Source organism: Pongo abelii, chromosome 3 (genome assembly GCF_028885655.2).
Source record: "Pongo abelii isolate AG06213 chromosome 3, NHGRI_mPonAbe1-v2.0_pri, whole genome shotgun sequence".
NCBI classification, from domain to species: Eukaryota; Metazoa; Chordata; class Mammalia; order Primates; family Hominidae; genus Pongo; species Pongo abelii.
In genome coordinates this window covers 128,734,936-128,748,633 of record NC_071988.2, presented here as the reverse complement: position 1 = coordinate 128,748,633, position 13,698 = coordinate 128,734,936, and positions in this window count along the sequence as shown.

Below are 13,698 nucleotides of genomic sequence, written 5' to 3'. Positions count from 1 at the left end.
ATGCACATTTGCTATTGATTATGAGAATGTGTCAGATTTGTGTGGGGGGAAGAGGGAAGGGTGAATTGTGCATGATCTATTAATAAGAAACAGTTTAATGCAGTAGATCACTAAAGCATGGCTAATTCTGAAGCCAAAAGCCACACATTCTTAACTTTCCCCCCTAGCTTTAGAACCAGTCTCCACACACTCCCTACAGGAACTGGAACATTACTCTTTGAAAGCAAAGCCAGTGTTTAGAAAATCTGAAATTGAGCTAACAGCACAGCATATAGAAGTCACACAGGATGTTATTTTAAACTGTAATGCAGAAATGTCAGTTCATTTGATATCTTTATTTGTTACATGTGGGCTTGAAGAAAGTATGTTATGTACATTTTTGCTTTACATAAACTGTGTTACAGGGTATTTTCAACTGTCAGGGAAGTTTGAGACCCATCAAAAACAAGATATTTGCTGAATAGTTTTAAAAACTTGGAGAAAAGAACATACAATGATTTCTCTCATTTATTCCACTTGTAAAGATTATATTTAAAAATATCACTCAGGAGTGATTCAGAAAGGATGTCTAACTGGAAAAATCATATAGCGTTTTAATTGATTTAAATCAATTTAAATGGCTACATAATTTAAACATCTAACTCATGTTCTATCAACCTGCCCCCTCTCCATTGCATATAAGTCAAAGATTTAAACACACAATTGGATCCAAAGGAAGGGTCGTGCAATATCCAGAGGGGGCGAATATCAGGTTTAATTGGTCATATTTAATTGATGAATGCTTATGCTGCTCTCCAAGCACTAAGGTTGAAATGTCTTATGTAGTACACACTCTACACTTAGATTTTCTCCCTTTACTTCATTACCAATTTGTTTGACTTCTCCCAAAATGTTAAATCGCATAGTTGATTGATGACCTTCTACTAATTGATTAGCTACTATAAGAGGAAAAAATGGAACGTGAAGTTTTAAATCAATAACACATGCTTTCATGTTCACAATAATCTGCAGATTATTATGATAATCTGTACAATATATCTGCACAATAGATACCTCTGTTCTGCATAAAATATATAAAAATGATTTAAAAATCAGTCTGAATTTTTATGTCTCCATACTATAGATAAGCTGACAACTCTATTAGATATATCAGTATAATAAAGTAATTCTTGGTAACTTTGTTGAAAATGTTTCCAAAATAAAAAAGAGAGAGAAAAGAGCAAAGTTATTTTTCTTTAACCAGGATGTAAAGAAAGAAAAATATAAAGTAAAAAAGGACCTGAATTTTATCACCTTAAAAATTTAGAAAGGAAGGTCTGTAAGCTATGCCTATATGTTATAGCTGTGTGGATAGTGTCTTAGTCTGTTTATGCTGCTATAACAAAGCACCGTAGAGTAGGTAATTTTCAAAGAACAGAAATTTATTTCCCACAATTCTGGAGGGTGGGAAATCCAAGATCAAGACATCAACAGATTCAGTATCTGGTGAGGTGTTCCGTCTCTCCTTCCAACATGCTGCTGCCTTGTTATATTTTCCAGAGGTGAAAAATGCTGTGTCCTCACATGGTGGAAGGGACAGAAGAGCAAAAAACGGCCTAAGCTACTTCCCTCCAGCTCTTTTATAAGGCACTAATACACTCCTGATGGCAGAGACCTCATGACTTGACCACTTCCTAAAAGGCCTTAATACCACCACAGAGGATTAGGTTTCAACACATGAATTTTGAGAGACATTCAGATGATAACATATAGAAAAATTATACAATTTAGAAAAGGGTCCACCAAGGTGTGGTGGTGGTTTTGCATCTTGACTGAGGCCACAGTGTCTGAACAGCCAGAACATGTTGGAGGTAATGTACTATAACCTCCTCTACACTACAATTTAATTGACGAGAACCACCTGTCAGTATAGATATTTCTAAACAGATGAAGAGATATATAAAATATTATATGATTTTAAAATTTTATCACTTTCAACAAAATATTTTGATAGGACCACATCTCTTTCAAAATTGTGAAATTAAGCAGAAATATATTTAATGTGGATTTTATAACCAAGTGTGCTCAAAAAACTAAAGCATACCTCTTTCCAAATAACTGAATTGAAAAGTTTAAAAATAAGGAAAGCTAAAATTACTGAACACATTTTATTTAAAAATATTTATTTCAAGCTACTTAATTAGGAGAGGACTCCACAGTTGCATGTCTGCCCCTGCCACCCCACAAAAAAGGTAACTACGCAGCAATCGAGAGCAGTTACGTTGACAGCCATTGGATTCCTTGAATGTTTTCATTGTTGTTGTTTTATATTTTTATGTTTTTACTTATATCCAATTAAATTAAAAGTTATTATTTTAGTGCAGTAGATGATATTTTATTATGATTTAAATAACAGTAGTCAGTACAAATCCACTGTCAAGAATAACTTTTGGACAGTGAGTGAATACCTATAAAATAATTTTGTTTATTCATTCACTTATTCATCCAGCAAATATATTTTGAATGACATTTCTTTACTAGGCATCATTTAGGCACAGATCACATAGCACATAATAGTTCACTTCTTAATGTATTTTTGATGTTTGTCATCAGTGTATTCCCTGGGATTATTGTCTTGATGGGAGGATCTCAAACTATTTTGAAGAAAATAAAAAGAAGAGATTGATGAGAGAGATCACTGAACAACTACATGTTTCTAGTTGTCAATTTTTAGATAGTTTGTGAGTTCCTCATGTTGTCAGTGTTAAAATCACTTCCTTTTTTTTTCTTCATGTGAGAAATATCCAGCAATGAATGTGTTTGTCAATGAATGTGTTGACAAGACTGAGTTTTCCATCTTCAATGGACATGGGGACACAGGAATTAAATTCACAAAGAGGATTGAAAAACTCAATTTTTGCATAGGTGAGCTTGTGATGATAAACTATATAGCTATTATATACACACTGCAAAGGATTTTGTGGCAAGTATAAATAAATTATTTATAAATCTTTACTTATTCGTATCTTCCTCATTTTTAGAAGGGAACATTTTTGAAATTCTGGCCTTGCTCAGCCCAAGAAATCATGATGTTGTTAACCACATACACAGCTATTTATGAACTTTTCCAGTGCATGGAGACACAGAGAGAGAGACAGAAAGAAAGAGGAAGAGAAAGAGAAAAATTTTAAATCCCACATTTAGTGACATGGTGAATAAAATATAATACACTCTGCTACTTTTGAGAATTTTGTACATAAAAACATAAGATAAAGAGATTCTACTAGAAAAATAGAGATGGACAAATACATGTTGAAGGGATAATATTTTACAGCTTCAGGAAATATCAACTTGTTTCAATACATCAAATTCAGTGTGAAAAGAGAATTTACAGGAGAGAACTCAAAGAGTCACTCCAGATTGTGTCGGCACTGGCAGAGCAGACAGACCCACCACACATCTAAAATCTCCAATCTCACCTGGACTCAGTACTGTGGCTTGGCTGACCAATTCTGTTGCTCACAATAGAGTGACCAGCATGCAGACTCTGGAACCAGACTGTATGGATTTTGACCTTTGTTATGAACTGTGAGACTTCAGGAAAACTAGTTAACTTTACACTCTCTAAATTCTCCAAGGTAGTGCTGATAAAATTCTCTAATTCATACAGCTGCTCTAAGTTAAGAAAACTAGACCCTTTAAACAATCTTTGGTGCCCAATAGTTATCTGCTATTATTATTTTTGTTTGCATTAGTGTCTACTCCAAGTACTACCATTCTTCTGAGATCCATTAATAACTCCTCCACCCATTTCATTCTCAACTGACAATCTCAACATCCAATTTAACCGAGATTATTGAATTCCTTGGGTGTTCTCTCTCTCTACTTCCCACTTCTATTAATTAGATTATCTATAAAAACAAGTGTCTTAACTTTCAGTTTTCTAAGCTTAGGGATATGGTGTCTGCCCTATTGTGGGCCAGCCCATCTATATTCTTAAAGTCATTCTGTCTTTTCCATCTTTGTTACATTTGTTCTACTTAGAGTGAACTTTTCAAGTTATTTTTGGTCAACTTATTCCTCTCTATAAATCCTTTTAATGGGATTCTTGGGTCCTTAGAATAAGTTGCTAATCAGACAACATGGGCTCCATGATCTGGCTTATGTCTACATCTTCACTCACACTACCCATCACACTTCGCGTCTTGGCGTTGTGGCTTCAGCAACCTAATTTTTCTCTAGTCACACTAACAGAATAAGCTCCTTCCTGCTGTAAGACTCTGCTCATGTGATCTCACTTGCATGGAGTGTCCTTCCACCATGCAAGCATCTTATTAAGCCTAATGATGCTATCCATCTTATTCCAGCTTCAATATTACTTTATCAAGTAGAACTTCCCCATCATTCCAAAGTTGCTGATTTTAACCTCCTTTAAAGTATCCTAAAATTTCTCTACCATCTCTGAAGTGTTCTTACACTTCCCCTGATACAATCTAAACTGTAGACTTCATAATTACTTCTTCGATTCTTTGAAATCTCAAGCAAAACTTCAACAAAGTCTACAACTATGCCTTCTTGCTCATTGTTGTATTTCTGGCACTAAGTGACTATTTTTTAATAAATAAACAAATGCTGGTGTTATCACTAGAAATTTTCGTGTTAGAAAACTTTCTTCATCCTCCTCTTTAGGCTATTAAATTTCACTACATGATTTATGAGATTCACCTAAGTTTTAAAGTCTATGTAACCAGCAGAGAAACTGATGATGAGGAATTTTAGTTATTTCACAGCAAATTATGATTAGTTGATTTTCTTACCCATCTAAAATTATTTTATGGATTATTTATGGAATGTTTATTAATGACCTTCATTGCATTAATTATAGCCATCTTGTAATTTTGTGCTGAAGAGGTGAAACTTTGGCAGGTTAGTTAATCTTTCTTTGACTTAATTTTCTAATTTTAAGTGCAAAAATATATTTGGTTATCTCTAAAGTTTTTTTTTTTTTTTTTTTTTTTTGAGACTGGAGTCCAGTGGCACGATCTCAGCTCACTGCAAGCTCTGCCTCCTGGGTTCAGGACATTCTCCTGCCTCAGCCTCCCAAGTAGCTGGGACTACAGGCGCCCGCCACCAGACCTGGCTAATTTTTTGTATTTTTAATAGAGATTGGGTTTCACCGTGTTAGCCAGGATGGTCTCGATCTCCTGACCTTGTGATCCGCCTGCCTCAGCCTCCCAAAGTACTGGGATTACAGGCGAGAGCCACTGCGCCCAGCCCCATCTCTAAAGTTTTTAAAGACATTGTTCTTGGAATATGATATCTACTCAATAAAGGATAGAAGCTCCTCATAATTCTTATGATTAATATTAAAGCCAGATATAAAAACTACACCTGCAATCTATTATATGTGTGTGTGTGTTTTTCAAATATATATATATATATTTGAAAAACCTATAAAGCAAAGTGTAGCTTACCTGGGTGCAACCCACCAAAAAACAAAGAAGAAACTATTCCATGAGGAAGGACCAAGAACAGAACTAGTTGTGTACAGTAGGTATAAAGTATATGTTTGTTGAAAGAATAAATTAATAACAATTATAATATTATAACATAACTTTCATTTTTTAGAAATACAGGAAAAATAGAAGTTCTTTCAAACTAGAGGATTAATTTAGCGAAATTAGGATATTTTAAAATCCTATATATCCATGTTGGTAGATAAATTTACTTTTTGATGTATTACTCTGGGTTTTTAAGTGTAATTTAGTGTAGTTAAACATTTAAATGAGACATTTAAACATTTAAATGTAGGAAACAAATTTGGAGTGAAAAGGAGTCTTGATAAAATGCAATACGAATTCTTATTAATTTTTAAAAATTATCTAATACTTTCTAGTTATGGTAGAATCCTTCTTAAAAGGTTTGAAGTCATATATTATCATTTCTGCAATGGAGCCCACATAGGATATTTTTTAAATCTCTATAATTTTCTTATATTGGAGGTTGATTATGAGTGTCTGTTTATGGCAGATGTTGCAGGAGTAATTATAAACAGTAAAATGATTATGTAAGATTTACATGTAGTAGTTGGCATTCTAGGTAGTTGCCTGCATCTTCAGAGGCAACTCTATTCTCCATTATTACTAGGAAAGACTCAACCAAGACTAACTAATAATTGATAAATATTGCCTTCCTTAACAAAGTCATGTAGCCCATAATAATACAGACCCTGCTTCTCTGGATTTGTCTTGGAAGTAATACGCAGGTGAAGGGTAAGCCCCTACTTCTGATGTCAGTCACTATGTTAGGAGTTGCAGGAGTTGCAAACACTGAGAACCTATTTTCGTTTTTCATTTTTTTTTTTTTTTTTTTTTGAAACGGAGTCTTGCTCTGTTGCCCAAGCTGGAGTGCAGTGGTGCGATCTCGGCTCTCTGAAACCTTTGCCTCCACAGGTTCACGTGATTCTCCTGCCTCAGCCTCCTGAGCCTGGGATTACAGGTGTCCACTATCATGCCTGGCTAATTTTTGTATTTTTAGTAGGGACAGGGTTTCACCATGTTGGCCAGGCTGGTCTTGAACTCGTGACCTCAAGTGATCCACCCACTTCAGGCTCCCAGAGTTCTGAATTGCAAGTGTGAGCCACCTCGTCCGGCCTTAATAACCTATTTTCTTGTAAATGAACCATAGTTGAGGTCAGAGTGGGAGGTAGCTCTGTGGAGCCTCTGAGCCCTGTTCACAAACCAGGGCAGCTACAATGACTTTCATTCCTATTAGGGTGGCACTCCATGAGGAAACCCTACCCTCTCTTCCATCTTTGTGGAGGAGCAAAGAGGACAAATACACCCACAGCTAGCTAAGAAAAGACATTCACATCACATAAGTCAAAAGTTACATTTATTCTTAGGAAGAATACCTAGAGCTGTCCCTGGGATAGGGCCTTGAGACAGAAAGGGAAAACGGGGGTAGGTATTACTTGTGTCACTTGCATTTGCATTCACTACATGCCCTTCCATTCAGAAAATAAAAATCCACAAAACCTATTTCCTAAATTTCTAGGATTGAGAGCTCAATTCATTCAAACTATGAAGATAATCTTGGGAGTAATTATCTTTAAAATTATTTAGGTTTATTGGGAGCCATTCTGAAACTTCAGTTGAATAAAGGAAAATGTTAGACTGGAAACATAAACCTAAAGAATGTTGCAGAAGCCTAAGTGTTCACTGGAGTGGAGAGTTGGAGGTAATGCAAACGATACTTGTCAGGTTTCTTACTCCTAAATAAGTTCTACTGATGGAGCTCCAAGTGTCTTAGGGGCACAGCACAACCATCAATGAAACTTACAAGACAGACAATGCAATTGTTACAAAAAGCCTGGGACTTGGGAAAAGGTTATTCCAGACCTTCCAAACCTGACTCTACCAGTTAGAATTTTATGTTGATTTAAGACAATATAAATGAAAGTTTAAGGGAAAAAACATTGAGATTGATGGGAAGAGATAAGAGACATCTTTTATAAAATAATTTATAGCTTCATAAAATATGTGACTAAAGAATTCTTGCTAATAGAGAGTTCGATAACATGAAATTAGAAATACTGAGCTTTTCAGTAGTGAATCTACTGTCTTGTGCAATTCTTTTTCTTGTGCAGAAGTATACATCTCCCTGTGAAATTTAAAATGTAATAATTCCAGGCAAACAAATTTCAGATTGTGTTCTGTGAAATCCTGGAGTTGGAGCAATAGTTTAAAGAGGTTCATTGAAATACAATGTGGTCACGAAAGGCATGCTTTAACACCACCACCTTGGGGACCTGATGCTGACACAGAAAGTATGTTGGGGATAGAAAATAAAACTGTCTTCTCTGGTTTGGGGAATTTAGAGTTGCTTTAGGGAAACAGTGACTAATTTATGACAAGTATTTGGAGATGAGATAGTCTGTCAAAATAAACGTATCTTTCTTATTTGCTTGAGAGGAAGCAAGCTGCTTTACGGAGTTCCTTGGAATCCTTAAAAATAGCAGTAAGATAACTGTTTCCATTATTCATGGAATGTTTTATTCTTGCAGGCTAAACATGTCAAATATTTGTGCTTATATAGGTGAAACTGAAAAACTCCACAAAATATTGATTACTGAGCTCTTTAGGCATGATCCATGCTCACGGCTTGTTGTACCTGTGTTCTGTTCCTCGGGCTTCCTCAGTCTAGGAACCAGTACCTGACTTTAGCCACACACAGATTCTGAAGATTATATAGGTCCAACAGTGGGCAGGAGAGCAGCGTATAGGGTAACAAGACTATAGTTGGAATTGAGTGCTTGTTTTCTTCCCGTGCATAAACAAGCCAGAATTTACACTGCAAATTCCTTGATCACCCTGCTTCTATGCATCATCAAGACTATGTATTCTACCTGAAAAGCCCCTCATATCTTCTTTCCCCCATCCCCCTTAAATTTAATGCTTTATTTTCGGGAAGCTTCTAAAAACAGGTATATCTGAGTTCAAAGCTCAACCTCATCTGTCAGTTGGATGTAGTGTCAATTACTTGCAGGGATATGGTAAAGACAAGATGAGAAAATATACATGCAGCACTTAATAAAATGACTGAGACATAAGGGACACTTCAAAAATGACAGCCTAAAGTCAAAGATACTGAGATCTGAATCTATTTGCTTTAAATATTGTGCATAACAATACTATCCCAATGTGCTCTTCCTCTTATTTTCAGTTTCTTCAGTGAGTACTATCTGTACTCTTCTTTGTATGATCATAGATAACCTATAAAATGATATTACCTTGTATTTTTTCTATAATCATACTGTTTTTCTATTGTGGTTATAAGCTTACTCAGGTTGAGAAATAATTAACCAACTTCCTTAGATTTTATCCTTAGAGGCTATTTTAGGCACACAGTAGGGAGCACATAGAAGGTTTTTGATAAATGATTCAGAAAATGAATTTTAAATATGTAAAGGCCCCTGACCACATATCAAAACTGGGACAGCTTAAGTAAACAATTTTTACTCTCTACTAGAAACAAATGTGCAAGATAAGTTTGTGGATGGTGTTTGGCAGATTTGGATCATTTTGGAAGATATAGAGGAAAATAATACTTCATAATGATTCTAAATTTAATTTAAAATTGATTCAAAAGTCCTTCTTTTTGGTTATTACAATTGTTTAGGTTCTGGACCTCCTCCTCTAATTACCATGTTTTCGGGCCCCTTGTATTTCTCCTTTATTTCTTGCCAAGGAATAAGATCAAACCCTGCTGTGATTAGCTTTTTTAGTTTTTTCAACCAAGGCATTTTCTTTTCAGGAATATGGAGAGTAAAGCAGGGGAAAGTAAAGTTCTGTTTGAACTGTTCATCTCTGAATTCTCTTCCTCTGGGAAATTTTTTTTCTACGTCTTCCCTCCCCTGAATCTCTGTAGATGCTATTACTCATAATTATTCACTTTTCTCACTAGCTTTGCACCCTGTACACATTGGTACTCTTTCACTTTACCACATTGTACTGTAACTTATTTCTTTGTATACCTGACTCCCTTCTGAGACTGAGGGTTGCTTGAAGATAAAGATTGTGCTATAGTAACTATCCTGAACTCCTGTTTCAATATATGTTTGGCAATTATCTATTGAAATTAATTGTTGTGTTCTTAGGCCATTACTGTTACTTTTAGTTAAGACATTTTAAAAACATGTCTACAGTTTGCTTTCACAAGTGATCAGTGATAACTATCTGGCTAAGCTGTAATTTTGAAAAATTGTCTACTTTTAAAAGTCGTTGTGATGTTTTGTAATCTCCAGACTCTTGGCAATGAATTACTTCTGCTTCACATGCAGCTTCAAGCTCGTGATGAAAAGTTTCATGCCTGTTCTGCCTTTTCTGATTAATGTTTTCCTGTTGGGTGTGTATAAGTTACTTACTTTTCCTATAATGGCACATTCTGTCCAACTATATAGTGTGTTTTACCTATGTTGTTACATAAATATCTCAGATTTAATTGTCCCTAAGGAAATAATCTGATATCTAAAAGATTTATATTCTCCCTGTTGCTCCTCTGATAAATAAATTCAGCAAATACAGAAAGGATGTTCAATGGGATATTATGTAACATGTCTTTAACTGTTTTAATTTTATTGTTGTGGGGGAGATAAACATGGGACTATATAAATTAATAAGTGAATTCTGTTTATCGCTCTTCTGTATTTTCCACTTTTATACTTTAATTTTTTACTGTATAAACTTCTAAATACAATAACATTGTAATGTTAATACTAAAATTTTTCTCTCCTCATAAGAGGGAGAATAAAGCAAGATATGTGTACATAGATAGAAATAGATATTGATATGGTTTGGCTGTGTCCCCACCCAAATCTCAACTTGAATTGTATCTCCCAGAATTCCCATGTGTTGTGGGAGGGACCCAGGGAGAGATAATTGAATCATGGGGGCCAGTCTTTCCTGCGCTATTCTCGAAATAATGAATAAGTCTCACCAGATCTGATGGGTTTATCGGGGTTTCCACTTTGCTTCTTCCCCATTTTCTCTTGCTGCCACCATATAAGAAGTGTCTTTCGCCTCCCACCATGATTCTGAGGCCTCCCCAGCCATGTGGAACTGTAAGTCCAATTAAACCTCTTTTTCCTCCCAGTCTTGGGTATGTCTTTATCAGCAGTGTGAAAACAAACTAATACAGATATACATATATTTTACATCAAAATGATTACTGATATTACCGCATATTAATGACAGTAAAATTATTTTCTATGTGCAGTCAGGGCTGAAAGGGCAAAAATTAATTTTGTTATATAGAATTAAATTATTTTATGAATAATAGCAAATCAAATGTTTTTAAAATATTTTAAATTATATTTGAAGTAAAATGATCTCACATTAGCTTTTTACTACTTAACTGCTATGATATTTTACATTATTTTATAAAATCATAACATGAATGAGTTTAAAGAGACCTTAATGTGAGTTGTCATTTTGAAGATGAGGTTAAGTTACTTGCCCAAGGTCACACATCCAGCTATTAGCAGAGTTCTCTTGACGTGAAGGCTAAAGTCCTCTTACTTGTAGGCAAATAAATCAAGAATACACATTAAACCATGAATTATTAATGTATTCACTTCTTTCTTTATCAACTATAAGACTTTTTATAATGGGCTATATGTTTGGTGACAAATTTTCATTAACTATCAGTGCAAGGCCTGCTATAAATATGTAGAAAGCTATTGCTCAGTATTTGTCTCTTTATTTATTCAATAAACGTGTATTTAGTACCTACAATATGCTGCATGGGGCTAGGCATGCCAAAGTGGATGAGGCATTCCCACTGCCTGGGAAGGCATGGCTTTAGTAGGAGAGCTGGCCATGTAAACTTATATTCTGAACAGCAAACTCTCTTTGAATGTTCGATGAAGAGTGCATTTGAGTAAGGGCAGATTTCATTCTTGGAGTTGTCCAGGTTTAAGAAACTAAAACTTTTAGAAGAATATAATCACACATATTGAAACTGTGAATAAGTCAGTGGGGCTCTCTTGTACCTAACTGAAAAACTGTTTTCCTGGCATTGTTACTTTTACAGTCTCCTCTTGTTTGTCCTCGGGAGTTTCTATGCTCCACTTTTTCAGGACTGCTTGTTATTTCTTAAACTCCTGCCATGCACCTTTGTAGCTCAATGTTTTTGCACTTTTCTTGGGATCTGTTACCTTCCTCCAGGTCACTATTACCCATTCATTCCTTAAACCTCTGTTCAAACATCGTTTCTTATTGGAAGTATTTCTTGGCCTCTAAAAGCTGAATTTTTATTGAGTCATTCCAAATGCAATATATTTTTGAAGTGACCGCTATTATAAAATTCTGCTATACCTACTTTATTTTATTGTGACTTCACACTTTATTAATTAATTTAAATGAGTGACTCCTAATATTTTCCTAGTCTTGACAGGCATATGTGATGTGGCTGTCATTAGAAAAAATATGTCTCCTTCCTCAAAACTGTATTGATATAATTTAAAGACAACCTCCATCATTTACAACAATGATTGTTTTAATATTCACCTCATAGTATAGAGATAGGTTGACAGGAGTTTTCTTCTGAGGTTCCTTAACTTTCTGACTTATAATTATACGAGCAAGTCAGATGTTTCCGGGTGAGCTTTGAAAACCTTGATTTTGTACCACTGAAGAGATTAAACAAACCAAAAACTGCAGGTAGAGAACAGAGTGTGTGCCTAAAATAATAAAAAATTTGAGCCTTCTTTAATATGTTATCCAACATTTTTTTCTGTCTTTAAACATAAGAAAAATGCTTTCATGTTCAAAAACTGCCCAATAGATTTATTAATAAAATATTGTAATAATCACACCTTTATGAGTTTGAAATACCAAGCAATGTAAGAACATAAACAGTTATATCCAGTATCGTACACTATTTTACATTGTTCATATTAGTGATTCTTTAATGTCATTGGCCTCTTTCATCTTCTAAACTAATATCATTTACTCATTTGCTTCATCAGTACTGTTTTGTTTTGTTTTGTTTTGTTTTGTTTTGTTTTGTTTTTGAGATGGAGTCTTGCTCTGTCACCCAGGCTGGAGTGCAGTGGCGCGATCTCTGCTCACTGCATCCTCTGCCTCCCGGGTTCAAGCAATTCTCCTGCCTCAGCCTCCCAGTAGCTGGGATTACAGGCACCTGCCACCACGTCCGGCTAACTTTTTTTTTTTTTTTTGAATTTTTTAGTAAAGGCGGGGTTTCACTATGTTGGTCAGGCTGGTCTCGACCCCTGACCTAAAATGATTCACCTGCCTCGGCCTCCCAAAGTGCTGGGATTACAAGCGTGAGCCACTGTGTCTGGCCCAGTACTCTTTTTAGTAGAGATTATTTCAATATGTCACACTTTAGAAAAAATATCAGATTTTGGAAAGCTTGAATTTTTTGCTTTAGTTTCCTCCTAAATTGCTTTGTATATTAAGTCATAAAGCTTTCCTAAAGCTAAATCAGACAGATTCAATTTGTATGGTTATACTTTCTTTGTTTTAGATAAATATTATCTATTACAATAGAAATATGTTTTAAATTATTTTATGATGTCTTGAAAAATTATGTTCACTGTAGCATCAGAAACAATTTTGAATTTTTCAATTGATGAATTAGTCATTGATGTTTTTCTATTTCCCTTTTTTCCTCTGAACTGTCCAGTAAAATCAACATTGCTAAACAATTATCAGAGTGAATGTAATGTTGATTTGTTTCTAAAATCTGTTTTGAGTCCTGAAGTATATATATATATATATATATATATATACAAAAAAAAACTATAGAGATAATGCCATTAATTTGAAATGTCATAAGACATAATGGATAGAATAAATTTAAGCATGTCTAATGAATTGTTTGAGATACTTATATTTTAATTTATTCCTTAATATAAAAAAGGCAGACTCCTTTGTATGGAGCAAAATTCATTCAGTAGTACTTTTGAAGTATAAATTAATTATATGAAACATTATGATTTGTTTTTAATACCATCTGTTATGATTTTATCCTGCATCCCCAGTGAGAAGACATGCATAACTACCCCTGTGGTAATCAGAATAGTTTTTACATTACTTTCTGTGGTAGAAAATGTAATCATTGCCTTCCTGCTCACATCCTTTCTGAAAAGGCCCTTTCTCTACTTGAAGCCATGGGGGGATGATGAACAAATGT